Source organism: Quercus robur, chromosome 5, assembly GCF_932294415.1.
Source record: "Quercus robur chromosome 5, dhQueRobu3.1, whole genome shotgun sequence".
Classification (NCBI taxonomy): Eukaryota; Viridiplantae; Streptophyta; class Magnoliopsida; order Fagales; family Fagaceae; genus Quercus; species Quercus robur.
The window spans coordinates 31013997-31028862 of NC_065538.1; the positions used below are offsets into that span (position 1 = coordinate 31013997).

General features: G+C 37.3%; 2 long non-coding RNA genes, 12 other non-coding genes and 1 pseudogene across 14 annotated transcripts; 14 read left to right on the forward strand and 1 right to left on the reverse strand.

Annotated features, from left to right (window-relative positions):
• The first annotated feature begins 561 nt into the window (after positions 1 to 561).
• On the forward strand, positions 562 to 680 carry LOC126731814 (5S ribosomal RNA). Its single transcript, XR_007659052.1, has one exon. It is a non-coding gene; the product is annotated as a 5S ribosomal RNA (ribosomal RNA).
• Positions 681 to 914: 234 nt separating this feature from the next.
• Positions 915 to 1033, forward strand: LOC126731832 (5S ribosomal RNA). The gene has a single exon (XR_007659069.1). It is a non-coding gene; the product is annotated as a 5S ribosomal RNA (ribosomal RNA).
• Positions 1034 to 1267: 234 nt separating this feature from the next.
• LOC126731920 (5S ribosomal RNA) lies at positions 1268 to 1386 on the forward strand. The gene has a single exon (XR_007659153.1). It is a non-coding gene; the product is annotated as a 5S ribosomal RNA (ribosomal RNA).
• A 233-nt stretch (positions 1387 to 1619) lies between these two features.
• On the forward strand, positions 1620 to 1738 carry LOC126731889 (5S ribosomal RNA). The gene has a single exon (XR_007659123.1). It is a non-coding gene; the product is annotated as a 5S ribosomal RNA (ribosomal RNA).
• A 234-nt stretch (positions 1739 to 1972) lies between these two features.
• Positions 1973 to 2091, forward strand: LOC126731882 (5S ribosomal RNA). Its single transcript, XR_007659116.1, has one exon. It is a non-coding gene; the product is annotated as a 5S ribosomal RNA (ribosomal RNA).
• A 234-nt stretch (positions 2092 to 2325) lies between these two features.
• On the forward strand, positions 2326 to 2444 carry LOC126731938 (5S ribosomal RNA; annotated as a pseudogene).
• Positions 2445 to 2677: 233 nt separating this feature from the next.
• Positions 2678 to 2796, forward strand: LOC126731926 (5S ribosomal RNA). The gene has a single exon (XR_007659160.1). It is a non-coding gene; the product is annotated as a 5S ribosomal RNA (ribosomal RNA).
• Positions 2797 to 3030: 234 nt separating this feature from the next.
• LOC126731801 (5S ribosomal RNA) lies at positions 3031 to 3149 on the forward strand. The gene has a single exon (XR_007659040.1). It is a non-coding gene; the product is annotated as a 5S ribosomal RNA (ribosomal RNA).
• A 234-nt stretch (positions 3150 to 3383) lies between these two features.
• Positions 3384 to 3502, forward strand: LOC126731709 (5S ribosomal RNA). Its single transcript, XR_007658951.1, has one exon. It is a non-coding gene; the product is annotated as a 5S ribosomal RNA (ribosomal RNA).
• A 234-nt stretch (positions 3503 to 3736) lies between these two features.
• Positions 3737 to 3855, forward strand: LOC126731809 (5S ribosomal RNA). Its single transcript, XR_007659048.1, has one exon. It is a non-coding gene; the product is annotated as a 5S ribosomal RNA (ribosomal RNA).
• Positions 3856 to 4089: 234 nt separating this feature from the next.
• Positions 4090 to 4208, forward strand: LOC126731934 (5S ribosomal RNA). The gene has a single exon (XR_007659168.1). It is a non-coding gene; the product is annotated as a 5S ribosomal RNA (ribosomal RNA).
• Positions 4209 to 4442: 234 nt separating this feature from the next.
• On the forward strand, positions 4443 to 4561 carry LOC126731924 (5S ribosomal RNA). Its single transcript, XR_007659157.1, has one exon. It is a non-coding gene; the product is annotated as a 5S ribosomal RNA (ribosomal RNA).
• A 218-nt stretch (positions 4562 to 4779) lies between these two features.
• Positions 4780 to 4898, forward strand: LOC126731816 (5S ribosomal RNA). Its single transcript, XR_007659054.1, has one exon. It is a non-coding gene; the product is annotated as a 5S ribosomal RNA (ribosomal RNA).
• Positions 4899 to 6290: 1392 nt separating this feature from the next.
• On the forward strand, positions 6291 to 9433 carry LOC126725787 (uncharacterized). The gene is made up of 2 exons (XR_007655598.1): positions 6291 to 6932; positions 8964 to 9433. It is a non-coding gene; the product is annotated as an uncharacterized LOC126725787 (long non-coding RNA).
• Positions 9434 to 12628: 3195 nt separating this feature from the next.
• LOC126729060 (uncharacterized) lies at positions 12629 to 13645 on the reverse strand. Its single transcript, XR_007656477.1, has 4 exons — positions 13286 to 13645; positions 13078 to 13169; positions 12854 to 12919; positions 12629 to 12761 (listed from the first exon to the last, which is right to left on the reverse strand). It is a non-coding gene; the product is annotated as an uncharacterized LOC126729060 (long non-coding RNA).
• Between the last annotated feature and the right edge of the window lie 1221 nt (positions 13646 to 14866).

The window sequence follows — 14866 nt, forward strand, 5'->3', positions numbered from 1 at the left end:
TAATTCTGAATATATTTTAGTAACCATTAAATTTGATTATCCAAACATTTTAGTAGGGAGATTGTGAAAAAGAAAAATATAAGGCGGATCAAAATTTTAGTAACAAATAAATTTTATGAAGCTTTAAAAAAAAAAAATTCCAAACAAAATGACTCCAAACATATCAAAAGGAAAAACATTTTAGGTGGGTTTGTGGGAGACATGTAACGACAGTATAGGAAACCCACACATAATGTAGGAGAGAGGTTTCATGAGAATCTCTCATAAGATAATTTTCCTCTTTTCTTATTTATTCATTACATATAACCTTACAAAATTTATTAGCAAAAAACTAGCCTCTGAGCACGCGCGTGACTTTTCTATTTTTTGGGTAAGGGTTAATTTAGAGCATTTATTATAATTTGGGATTACTACATTTTCCAATAAAAAAAAAACCTAGGGGTGTGATGAGCGTCATGTGTGGAGAAATAATTTTCCAACACTAATGGTTGCACCACCCCGAGGTTAGAGTGCGTCACTGCATTCAGATCCCTTACATGAATTTAACGCGCTTATGCTTATGGGTGCGATCATACCAACACTAATGTACCAGATCCCATCAGAACTCCGCAGTCAAGCGTGTTTGGGCGAGAGTAGTACTAGGATGGGTGACCTCCTGGGAAGTCCTCGTGTTGCACCGCTCTCTTTTTCATCGGATTCTTTTTTGCCGTTGGGCTTATCATTTGCGTCGGTCCACCAACGCTCGCTTCGTTGGTTTAGTCTGCCCCTGGCGAAAAATATGAGCTGCCGATCTCATTTTGGGTGCTAATTTTGATGGTTGCGATCTTGAAATCCGCTCGGGTTGCACCACCCCGGGGTTAGAGTGCGTCTCTGCATTCAAATCCTTTATAAGAATTTAACGTGCTTATGCTGATTGGTGCGATCATGCCAACACTAATGCACCAGATCCCATCAGAACTCCGCAGTTAAGCGTGTTTGGGCGAGATTAGTAGTAGGATGGGTGACCCCCTGGGAAGTCCTCGTGTTGCACCCCTCTCTTTTTCTTCGGATTCTTTTTTGCCGTTGGGCTTATCGTTTGCGTCGGTCCCCCAACACTCACTTCGTAGGCTTAGTCTGCCCCTGGCGAAAAATACGAGCCGCTGATCTCGTTTTGGGTGATAATATCGATAGCGGCGATCTCGAAATCCCCTCGGGTTGCACCACCCCGGGGTTAGAGTGAGTTGATGCATTTGGATCCTTTATAAGAATATAACCCGCTTATGCTGATGGGTGCGATCATTCCAACACTAACGCATCGGATCCCACTAGAACTCCGCAGCTAAGCGTCTTTGGGCGGGAGTAGTACTAGGATGGGTGACCTCATGGGAAGTCCTCGTGTTCCACCCACTCTTTTTCTTCGGATTCTTTTATGTCGTTGGGCTTATCGTTTGCGTCGGTCCACCAATGCTCGCTCCGTAGGCTTAGTCAGCCCCAGGCAAAAAATACGGGCCGCCGATCTCGTTTTGGGTGCTAATTTCATTGGTGGCGATCTCGAAATCCCCTCGGGTTTCTACACCCCGGGGTTGGAGTGCGTCGCTGCATTCGCATCCTTTATATGTACTTAACGCGCTTATGCTGATAGGTGCGATCATTCCAACACTAATGCACCGGATCCAATCAGAACTCTACAGTTAAGCGTGTCAGGGCGAGATTAGTACTAGGATGGGTGACCTCCTGGGAAGTCCTTGTGTTGCACCCCACTCTTTTTCTTCGGATTCTTTTTTGCCGTTGGGCTTATCGTTTGCGTCGGTCCACCAACGCTCGCTTCGTAGGCTTAGTCTTCCCCAGGCGAAAATTACGAGCCGCCGATGTCGTTTTGGGTGATAATATCGGTGGCAGCGATCTCGAAATCCCCTCGGGTTCCACCATCCCAGGGTTAGAGTGCGTCGCTGTATTCGAATCCTTTATAAGAATTTAACGCGCTTATGCCGATGGCTGCGATCATACCAACTCTAATGCATCGGATCCCATTAGAACTCCACAGTTAAGCGTCTTTGGGCGAGAGTAGTACTAGGATGGGTGACCTCCTGGGAAGTCCTCGTGTTGCACCCCTCTCTTTTTCATCGGATTCTTTTTTGCCATTGGGCTTATCGTTTGCGTCGTACCACCAACGCTCGCTTCGTAGGCTTAGTCTGCTCCAAGCGATAAATAAGAGTTGCCGATCTCGTTTGGGGTGCTAATTTCGGTGGCGGCAATCTCGAAATCCCCTAGGGTTGCACCACCCAGGGGTTAGAGTGCGTCGATGCATTCAGATCCTTTATAAGAATTTAACCCGCTTATGCTGATGGATGCGATCATACCAACTCTAACGCATCGGATCCCACTAGAACTCCGCAGTTAAGCGACTTTAGGCGGGAGTAGTACTAGGATGGGTGACCTCCTGGGAAGTCCTCGTGTTCCACCCCACTCTTTTTCTTCGGATTCTTTTATGTCGTTGGGTTATCGTTTGCGTCGGTCCACCAATGCTCGCTCCGTAGGCTTAGTCAGCCCCAGGCGAAAAATACGAGCCGCCGATCTCGTTTTGGCTTCTAATTTCGGTGGCGGCGATCTAGAAATCCCCTCGGGTTGCACCACCCGGGGGTTAGAGTGCGTCGCTGCATTCGGATCCTTTATAAGAATTTAACGCGCTTATGCTAATGGGTGCAATCATACCAACACTAATGTACCGGATCCCGTCGGAACTCAGCAGTTAAGCGTGTTTGGGCAAGAGTTGTACTAGGATGGGTAACCTCCTGGGAAGTCCTCGTGTTACACCTATCTCTTTTTCTTCGGATTCTTTTTTGCCGTTGGGCTTTTCGTTTGCGTTAGTCCACAAAAGCTCGCTTCGTAGGTTTAGTCTGGCCCTAGCGAAAAATACGAGCCGCCGATCTCGTTTTGGGTGCTAATTTCAGAGGCGGCAATCTCGAAATCCCCTCAGGTTGCACCACCCCGGGGTTAAAGTGCGTCGCCGCATTCAGATCCTTTATAAGAATTTAACGTGCTTATGATGATGGGTGCGATCGCACCAACACTAATGCACCGGATCCCATTAGAACTTCGCAGTTAAGCGTGTTTGGGCGAGAGTAGTACTAGGATGGGTGACCTCCTGGGAAGTCCTCGTGTTGCACCCCTCTTTTTTTCTTCGGATTCTTTTTTGCCGTTGAGCTTATCGTTTGCGTCGGTCCACCAACGCTTACTTCATAGGCTTAGTCTACCCCAGGCGAAAAATACGACCCACCGATCTCGTTTTGGGTGCTAATTTCGATGGCGGCGATTTCGAAATACCCTCGGGTTGCACCACCCCGGGGTTAGAGTGCGTCGCCGCATTCAGATCCTTTATAAGAATTTAACGTGCTTATGTTGATGGGTGCGATCATATCAACACTAATGCACCGGATCCCATTAGAACTCCGCAGTTAAACGTGTTTGGGCGAGAGTAGTACTAGGATGGGTGACCTCCTAGGAAGTCCTCGTGTTGCACCCCTCTCTTTTTCTTCGGATTCTTTTTTGCCGTTGGGCTTATCGTTTGCGTCGGTCCACCAACGCTCGCTTTGTAGGCTTAGTCTGCCCCAGGCGAAAAATACGAGCCGCCGATCTCGTTTTTGGTGCTAATTTCGGTGGCGGCGATCTCGAAATCCCCTCAAGTTGCACCACCCCGGGGTTAGAGTGCGTCGCTGCATTCAGATCTTTTATAAGAATTTAATGCGCTTATGCTGATGGGCGCGATCATAACAACACTAATGCACCGGATCCCATTAGAACTCCGCAGTTAAGCGTGTTTGGGCGAGAGTAGTACTTGGATGGGTGACCTCCTGGGAAGTCCTCGTGTTGCACCCCACTCTTTTTCTTCGGATTCTTTTTTGTTGTTGGGCTTATCGTTTGCGTCGGTACACCAACGCTCACTTCGTAGGCTTGGTCTACCCCAGGCGAAAAATACGAGACGTCGATCTCGTTTTGGGTGCTAATTTCGGTGGCGGCGATCTCCAAATCCCCTCAGGTTGCACCACCCTGAGGTTAGAGTGCATCACTGCATTCGGATCCTTTATAAGTATTTAATGCGCTTATGCTGATCGGTGCGATCATACCAACACTAATGCACCGAATCCCATCAGAACTCCGCAGATAAGCATGTTTGGGCGAGAGTTGTACTAGGATGGGTGACCTCCTGGTAAGTCCTCGTGTTGCTCCCCACTCTTTTTCTTCAGATTCTTTTTTGTTGTTGGGCTTATCGTTTGTGTCGGTCCACCAACGCTCGCTTCGTAGGCTTAGTCTGCCCTAGGCGAAAAATACGAGCCGCTGATCTCATTTTGGGTGCTAATTTCAGTGGCGGCGATCTCGAAATCCCCTCTGGTTGCACCACCCCGAGGTTAGAGTGCGTCACTGCATTCGGATCCTTTATAAGTATTTAATGCGCTTATGCTGATCGGTGCGATCATACCAACACTAATGCGCCAGATCGAATCAGAACTCCGCAGTTAAGTGTGTTTGGGCGAGAGTAGTACTAGGATGGGTGACCTCGTGGGAAATCCTCATGTTGCACCCCTCTCTTTTTCTTTGGATTCATTTTTGCCGTTGGGCTTATCGTTTGCGTCGGTCCACCAATGCTCGCTTTGTAGGCTTAGTTTGCCTTAGGCGAAAAATACCAGCCGCCGATCTCGTTTTTGGTGCTAATTTCGGTGGCGGCGATCTCAAAATCCCCTCGGGTTTGAGTGCGTCGCTGCATTCAGATCCTTCATAAGAATTTAACGCGCTTATGCTGATGGGTGCGTTCATACCAACACTAATGCACCGGATCCCATCAAAACTCCGCAGCTAAGCGTGTTTGGGTGAGAGTAGTACTAGGATGGGTGACCTCCTGGGAAGTCCTCGTGTTGCACCCCTCTATTTTTCTTTGGATTCTTTTTTGCCGTTGGGGGTATCATTTGCTTCGGTCCACCAACGCTTGCTTCGTAGGCCTAGTTTGCCCCAAGCGAAAAATACGAACTGCCGATCTCATTTTGGGTGCTAATTTTGGTGGCGGCAATCTCGAAATCCCCTCGGGTTGCACCAGCCCGAGGTTAGAGTGCGTCGCTGTATTCGGATCCTTTATAAGAATTTAACGCGCTTATACTGATGGGTGCGATCATACCAACACTAATGCACCGAATCCCATCGGAACTCCGCAGTTAAGCGTGTTTGGGCGAATCATCACAGACTTAGTACGGGGTTACGTCACAGCTAAGGGTAGGACATTGGACCAGGGATAAGAGTAAAAATGCCGACAAATATCTTCAAAGTCTGCGGCCTTCGCATTAATTGCCTTTCAACCAACTCTCTGGCTACATTAATGTGGAAATGATGCCTGAACTGTGATCAAGCTGCCTTACAGCTACTGGTTGATAATCCCAAGAAGTGTTGGATGGGACAGGAAGGAGTCTCCTTAATCTACATTCACGTGTGTGGTAAGGATGATTTGAAGATTGCAGTATATATCCTGGAAGAATGCATTGAAAGCGTGATGAAAGCTCATATACAATTTACTTCTTGAAGACAACCATATCAAATATAATAACTTAGTTTGTTCCGAGGAAAAATTCGTTAATCTTGTTTGTGTCACATCATCTTGAATTGTTAAGTTTAAATCATTTTTCTTCTGGGATAAATCTAGCTCTTCTATCCACGCTTTACAAATTTATTGTTTAGGCCGTTATCGTTTGAGCCCAATCCGGTTTTGGGATCAATACAATTTCAGTCCTTACAAAAATTATAGAACAAAAATATAAGAACATAAAAAATATCTCTATTTATCAACTTAGAAATTATCGGAGAAGAAAAATTATATCTATTTTTTATAAAAATCTGAAAAAATTTCTGCACATGTAGTATCAAGTATGTTGTTGTTGTTGCTGTTTTTTTTTTTTTTTTTAATTATTTTTAATTAAGATTTTTTAATAAAGGAATAAAAGGATTAGATGAAGAATTTGGATTGTAACCAAATTAAGATAAAATTTGGATTATAATCAAATTTATATTTTTATCAACTTAGAAATTATCGGAGAAGAAAAATTATATCTATTTTTTATTAAAATTAAAAAAAATTCTATATTTTGATAAGATCACTTGGCATAATCATAACTTTTAAGCTCAACTTTTTATATATATATATATATATATATAATATAATAGCACCCTAAGTAACAATTTTCAAAAGGTAGAAAGGCCATGCCCCCCCTACCCCCCTTATCTATTATTAGTGGAAATAATAGATGGGAGACAAATTGGCAGAAAAAGGAAGTTTGAATAACCTGCCAAGCCTAAAGAGAATACACCGTCCTGCATTACCCTTTCTGCCTTTCCTTCCATGATACAGATTGAGGTACAGACTTAGACGGACCCAGGTGGGGGCCTAAGGGAGCCCAGGCCCAAAAAGAAAAATTTTAGCAAGTTAAATTTTTCCCAAAAAAAAAAAAAAGAAACAAAGCTCGGGCCCCCCTTAGTTTTTAGCTCAGGCCCCCTCCCAAAAATCATGAATTCCTAGCCCAGCCGGCCGGCCCAGGAGGCAAGAGCCCGTGACCCATGTAAATCAAAAAAAAGAAAAGAAAAAAGAAAGAAAGAAAACTCAGCAGTCCAAAACGGCAAAACCTAACAGAGAGAGTGAAAAATGAAGGAAAAAAGAAAGGAAACTTAGGAAAGTGAGGGGCGAGATAGTGAGATAGAGTACTCAGAGTCAGAGAGAGAGACCCAAGCCATGACACTGCCGCTCACGCCCACGCTTGTGAGACCCATCTTGCTACCCAATACCCACACCGACGCCGCCATCATCACGCGAGAGTCTCAGCTGTCGCCGTCGCCCACACAAGACCCATCTTGCCGCTGCCACCGATTGCTCGATCTGCCCAGCCCAGCTTCGTTGTTCCAGCCTTCACAGTTCACAGGTATGTAATCTATCCTTTCCTTCAAAACCTAATAAAATGTTTGTGAATCTCAGAATCTAACAATCTGTGCTTGTGGACTTGTGGTGTTTGTGTTTTTACTAATGAGTGATGAACTGATGTTGGTGATTGTGAATTGAATTTGTGTTGCCTGTGGTGTTTTTTTTTTTGGCTTTTTGGCTTTGTGACTCTCTGTCGCTCTGTGTTTGTGACTCTCTCTCTTTTATTATATAGATAAGAGAGATAGAGAGAGAGAGAGTAGAGTTTGTAGAGATTACTCAGATTAGAGAATATTTGTTTGACTGTTTGTTTGTTCTTTGTTGACTGGTAGTTGGGCATAATAGGGTCAAGTGACAAAAAAAAAAGGGGTAAAGTTAAGAAAAGTTGTTGTTAGTAGTTCGGTAGTGGGATTGGTAGTTAGGCCATTTTGGGGTTTCAATGTTTTTTTTTGTGAAATTGAGGGTTCTGATATGGAGTTCAAGTCCTTTTTTTTTAATAGGGAGTTCAGGTCCTTAATCACTGGTTTGGAACAATAATTTGCAAGGTGAAAGTAAATTTTGTATTAATTTCAAGTTAATCTATTGTTAACGGCTTATTTACCCTAAATTAAGTGATTTTTAGACTTACAAGTACAAGTGTTGTTTTCTCAAATTATGCGATTCCTTGGAACTCTCACTTGATGATATATCATATATGGCTTGGAAACTGGTGTCTGATGATGATGCCAATTTCAAATGTCACTTTTAATTAAATAGGATTTTTTCTAGATTGAGAATTTTCCATAATAGGCCTTAAATTTCTAATATTTGGATACATATGGAAATTGAAGTCTTTTTCTTTTAATCTCATATCATGGGATTTGATTTGATTGTAATTTGAGAATGATTAGGAATTCTGTTGATTAAGGGTTATATATATAATGGTTCAACTTTTGAATCTAATGTTTATTATCATGATTATTATAGTTGCAATTGTTCCTATTGTCATGACTTTTGTTGGATTGGTTGTTTGCTTTGCAAAACAAATCTTTCCCTTCTTTTTTTGTTTTCCTAGATTCTTGCAATTTTTGTTTTTGATTTCTTGTCCCCTTGTTCACTCCCTGTGTACTAGGATGTTTCCTTTTTGATATCAATATATCTTATTACCTATCAAAAAAGAAAACATCTTTGTATTAGAACTTATAAATCACATTCCCTCTATCTAATGTTTGTTTCTTTTTTTTTTTTTTTTTAAAAAAAAACCCAACATGGGATGTGGTTAGTTCAAAATTTATGTGGTAAAATCCAAATTCTAAAATTTTAGTATGTAAAATCTAAACACTTCCAAACTTTAGGGATGTAGTTTGCAATTCATCCAAAAATTTTTGATGAATAAATGAATTGAAAAAAAAAAAAAATGAAATGAGAGTGCAAAAATTAGTTGTGGGGTACTCATCAAAAAAATAGTATAACGGATTTTCTTATCTTCGTGTGCTCTCTTTTTTTGAGAAACATCTCCGTGTGCTATATGGGGACTTTAGTTGCAACAACTGTACCATCTTTGGCAGGAAACTCAATTTTGTGATTATTTATATTTTTTTTTATATGAAATCATAATTCAATTGTTACCAACAAAGAAGAAGAAAGGAATTTAAAGCTTGAATCTCCTTATAGAGGAGATCAAGCAATGCCACTGCACAATGAATATGTTCATAATGCTATGTTTTTATCCTACTTTGCTTTATATGCTTTACCCCTTTTTGATAAGTAGTACACCCATTTCAATTCCTTTGATTATTGGTTAAATCACATGATTGATGATTGATGTTTGATTACATGGATATAACTTGATGACGCTTGCTTGAATTTATGCTTGAAATCTCACATCTACCTACTCTTGCATGGCTTCATTGTTGCATGGCCAATCTACATTCTGTCCTTACCCATTTTGATGTCTACCTCATGTATTTTGTCCTTGAAGCATGTAATTGAATAATATGACTATATGAACATGGTGATGTATATTTCATTAAATCTATGCTTGTACTATTTGGAGAACATAATGCTGTTGGAAACGAGACGGAGAATTGATCGGACATGGAGGGCGAAGCTCGTTACTACTTGGACAGCTCCAACGCCTCCATCGGTGCCATGGGGTTTTTGTGTGGGGCCGAGGTCTCGAACTCCAGCTTCACCGAGGATCGAGACGATGAGAGTCGTTGATGATGGGGTTTAGGGGTCTCGATTTTCTGTGGGGTTTGGATTTACTGTTTGGAATTTCTATTTGGATTTTCTGTGGGGTGATGGTGGTTGATGATTGTGGGTTGATGGTGGTGGGTGGGTGGCTGGGTTTGATGGTGGTGGCTGGGTGGCTGATGGCTAGGTGTCGGTGATTTTGGGTTTGTGTTAGGTCTGTGAGAGGGTTCTAGAGAGGAGGAGAAGGAAATAATAAAAAATGTAAAAAGAATGAATATTTTATTGAATAAATATGTAGAATAGATAAACTGATGTAAATGTTTTGTAAAAGTGGATGTGTAAAATAGAAAAAAGTAAAATTTTTCTCGTAAAATAGACAAAAAATTTACCCGAACTGATGTGGTTGCTCTAACCCCACAATGATCAGTTTCCCAGTATGAATGGGGAAGCACATTGTGAAAGAGTTGAGTCATGACAATCAGTCAATCACCAATAAAGCAACTCATATATAATATTACTTGTTAAAGTTGGATTATTGATAATTTATCGTGTATAACTGACAACTTCAACATCAAAGTTAGTCTAATATGATTAAGGGTTCTATTTATTACACACAAATTAATGCATAAAAGATGGTTTCACTTAACTTAATTGTTGTTTAATATGATTAAGGGTTGTATTTATTACACATAAATTAATGCGTAAAAAAGTTTTACATATACTCATTTTTGAACTAAAAATATGACTTAAAGTCACGGTTATATAGTTTAAAATTATGATTTTAAATCACAGTTTAGTTCAAAAATAAGGTGAATTTAATACTGTGTAACAGTTTATGTGCAACAATTATTTGCCTATAGTTAAACAAGGTTTCTATCCATGATGGGTTTGGTAGAAGTATCTTAATTGGGTTGGATATCCTCCTTCCTGGAAAACAAACTGATCTTATCAACCAAGTTGCTGATGCTGCCAAAGGCCCAGTAGTTCTTGTAAATTTTCTAACTAGTCGCTAACCCGTGCGATGCACGGGATTGTTTTAAATTAAATGTTAACATGTTCAGGTTTAAACATTTCTCTAATTTCAATTATTGAGAGCTAAAAAGTCCCCAATATAAGATCGTCCCTAAATCATCAAACTATTGTGGCAATATTACTATTTAAACAAAAAAAAAAAAAAAAATCAGCAATACAAAAAAAATTCACTCAACTAAATCAAAAACTTTCATCCAACCAAATCAAGACACTCCTCCATTTTCATACACAGCCAAGTTTACCTTAGGCTTGAACTCAAAATGATATCATTTCTTTAAATGCTACACAAAATTAAATTTGTTTGTCTCAATATTATTTTACAATATATAAAATTATTATGATAGATGATTAAAATAATTAAAATAACCTATCAAAAAAATAATTAAAATAAAATCTAATGTTCGGGAAATTTTTTGAAATAAAATTTTAAATTTCTTAAAACTTAGTTAATAGAGTTTCTATTTTAACTAAAAGTGAAGATAACCATAGGCCAAATTTTTATTTTATAGCATAGAATGTTATAGTTAGCTTCGTATCATGTATAATACGTTAGTTCATTATGATAGTTCCAAATAATATCCTAATACCTATCTATATGAGTTTTCTTTTTAATGATGCCATAAAGGATGGAGTCTAATAGAAGTAATTTAAGATCCAACATATCCAATAATTTGTTTTTAAAAAAAATTTAATTTCAAGTCTTTTAATTATAAATTTTTTTAATTATAAATTTTTTTAATCATAAAATAGACTCTATCTAAACTCTAAAGAAAAGCATTTGAAATGGTCACATCATTGACACCAAATTATGATGGTTGCAAATAACAATATTATTATTCATGATTAAGAGATGAACAATGAAACTGTGAATTAACAATTTAACAATTCAAATACCAAGTTTAAACTACAACAACACATATACAGAAGACTTCAAATAAAACTTTAAAATACGACCCTAGGTACCTGTCCATTCACTTACAGTAAAAGCAACAAAAGTTACAAAGAACAATATGTCAAGCACAAATTATTCTCATATCAAGTCATCGACAGAAACCTTAAGCTAAGAAATCACTTTGCACATACCCAACCATTATTAAGGACATACACAACCTCCTTCACTCTTCAAATCATAAGGAACCAAATATCGAACTACATAAACTAATAAGGACAATAGTCTAATATCCACCATAACAATGTGCAACTTAAGGCTGCTCTACTTTCTCCACCACTTCTGAACCTTCTAAAACACCAAAAATACCCAATTTATTAAAATGAAGTTGTTTAATGAAATATCTTTTAAATTAAATCATTAAAATAATAATAAATTATTGAAAAAGATAATGACTTTGTGATAAAAAAACTCAAACTTTTGCACTCACCAGGGGCCATCAAATCATTATGTCTCGACTTAGCGTGTAACACCTTCACCGAGCATTATCTTTGTGAAAAAGCTCAAATCATTAGTCCAAGGTTGAGGTCGATCTAATAATAGCCTAAAAAAACAGCTTTGTGAACTTGAAAACACCAAACAAAGAAACAAACTCAATCATTATCAAAACAATTAAACAACCAAAAAGAGGCAACAATTTCATTCAAATGAATAAACAACCTTTTAAAATCATAGCAGGTGAGGAATAGTTCTAAATCAAAACCTTAATTAAAACAAAATCTAACCCAATCACCTAAATCAAATCCAAATGATCAAAATACCAAAAACTATATCCTATTAAACCCCCAAATTTAAAATAAAATTTTACTTTTTAAGCCTCTATATGTTTTGATGGAGATTCAGTCTTTCAAAGATAGAAAACTCATAGCTTGTGTATAATTATCTTATGGGTAACATCTAATATAACAAAACAGTAACTAACTGACATTGACACCCAAAAATTTATTATGTATCTAGAACCTTATTCGAAAGTTTTGAATTAAAAGAATACAATTTAAAAATATTAGTAAACCAAAGTGCCAAATTTGACCTAAAAACCACAATTTCACTCCCACTAACAAATAAAGATATCTAGTAAGGGGAAAATCCTAAAATTAAAGTAAAAAATCACTAACTATTCTTTAAAGCCCATGTAGAATTTGATCTTCTATGATGTTTCCCAAGATTCTACTAAAAAGAATAGACAGGAAAAAGGATGCTTGGTCATGTCGCTATAATCTTTGGTTTTAATGCCTTTAAATCATGTTACTTGTTGATCTTTAGCAATGTATTATTCTTACCATTAAAATTAATACCTTTAAATCATGTTACTTGCTAGTATCATAGTTCACATTCTATACATAAATATACTCTATTAAGTAGGATGGGAAGCTAATGCAGTTGAATTTTATTCTTTATTTAACCAAAGTTAGAACAACATGATTTTTATTACTCATTTTAAGATTCATATGGTTACAGAGACTAAAGCCACAATCTGAGAATCATGGCCAACCTATTTTAATAAAGAAATAAATATAGTGAATTAAAATAATTACCTGTTTAGGTTTGAAAATTTTCAATAACTTCACTAAAAAAATGTCAAATATCGAAGGAATCAGCTGTGCCCATAATGAAGCCATTCTTGAAAAGGAGCAACTCTTCTGCTAACGCCTTGTTGTGATCTTTATCCATGCCAAACTATCAAATATAAGTTTGAGAACATACAAAAATAAGCATATAAATGAAAGGGAAAAAAAAATTTACCACTAATTTTTTCAATAGAGGCTTACATAATTGCATTATCGACTCGCTCCTTCATCTATCTTAAAGTTTTCAGCAAGCCAATCAACTATTCTCTATTAAAAATTACAAAACGTAAGGGTGTAATTTAGTCAAACTATCTATAAATCAGAAAGCAAAAATTATTCAATTTTGCTTAATACCCAAATGAAATTATATAAGTTTGAGAACATACAAAAATAAGCATATAAATGAAAGGGAAAAAAAAATTTACCGCTAATTTTTTCAATAGAGGCTTACATAATTGCATTATCAATTCGCTCCTTCATCTATCTTAAAGTTTTCAGCAAGCCAATCAACTATTCTCTATTAAAAATTACAGAACGTAAGGGTGTAATTTAGTCAAACTATCTATAAATCAAAAAACAAAAATTATTCAATTTTGCTTAATACCCAAATGAAATTAGAGAGTCAGGTGTTACCTGGGACATTGATCTTGAAGATGTGGGCATTAGGGGATTCGAGCCAGTCCATGAGGGCTATCGATCCTGACCATTATCTGAATATATTGAGCCAGTCCAATCAATATCTTTGAAAACGTTGTAGCAGGAACGCCATAGCCCATAGACGTTAGAGATTTAGAGTGAGAGAGGGAATGCTTCTGCATTAGGTCTCTTTCTGCATTAGCATTAGGATTTTTTTTTTTTTTTTTTTTAAATGAAAGAGACTGCGTGCGTGAGGTTGAGGATTTTGGGGAAGGTTAGAGATTTAAAGAGAGAGGAGTTCTCCTGCATTAGGAGGGGAGTCGGGAGAGAAAAAGAATAGTCGGGTTGTTCTCTTAAAAAAAATTAAACTTTAATAAATAAAAAAAGAAAATAATGATGATGTGGAAAATTGTGATTCTCTTACAAAAATTAAACTTAAATAAATATATAAAAAAAGAAAATAATGATGATATGGAAAATTGTGGGAGCTTTAAAGGTTTCGGTTTTATATATATATATAGACTAATGTGTAACCACGTGCATATATGCAAATACAATTAAAAATAATTATAATTACACGATTCAAATAATATAGTATTTTTTTAAGAAGATGTTCAAATTATACATAACATTAGCTTACACATTCTCGTGCTACCGCATGAGAATGGTTAATTGTGGTGATGTTATTGGTCAATTCTTTTTGTTTTTTGTTTTTTGGGTTTATCACACCGATGATAGAATTAGATAAAACAATGAAAAAAAAATTATTGCATTTTATTATTTAAGTGATGCTATTGGTTTTTTTTCTTTTTCTTTTTCTTTTTCTTTTTCTTTTTTTTGGCTTATCATATGAAGAATAGCATTAGATAAAACAATGAATAAAAAAAGAGAATATTGCATTTTATTATTTAAGTGATGCTACAATGAAAAAAAAAAAGAAGAAGAGAATATTGCATTTTATTATTTAAAATATATAAAGGGACATTAATATATTGTGGTTTAAGCATTGCGTTTGAGCAAAGAAGTGCAACATTTGTTTTTTTAAAGTCTGAACTCTAAATACACAAAAGGCACATCTTTTCGCGCTTTATAGTAAAACTGGTATTGTACACTATAAATGACTTGGAAATTTTAGCAAGGGGGAGATTCTTTCCAAACTTAAAATTTAAAAGTTTGGTGGACTGTATATATAGAGCTCTAGTATGGATTTAGGAACTAATTTATGTGGGAAAACAAATCATGCCATAGTAACACATATTTATGAATTATATCAAACAACTTGTGAGAAGCCAATAACAAATACGGAAAAGACTTCTAGTTTGAATTAATTCAAGCTTAGCTTGATTTGCCCCCATCTAAAACAAACTTTCTAACAAAGAATGCCTAAAATCACTCAAATGAGTAGCACCATCGACAACATAGACTATATATTGATTACTATCTTAGGCATTGCTAAGGTAATCAGTGCTTTTATTTCAAAAACTTAGCAGTCTCAATTTTCAAAAGGGGGAAAAAAACTAATCAATCTAATGCCTCTGATAGGTAATTTGGCTAGTTGTTTATTTTTATCATTTTAAA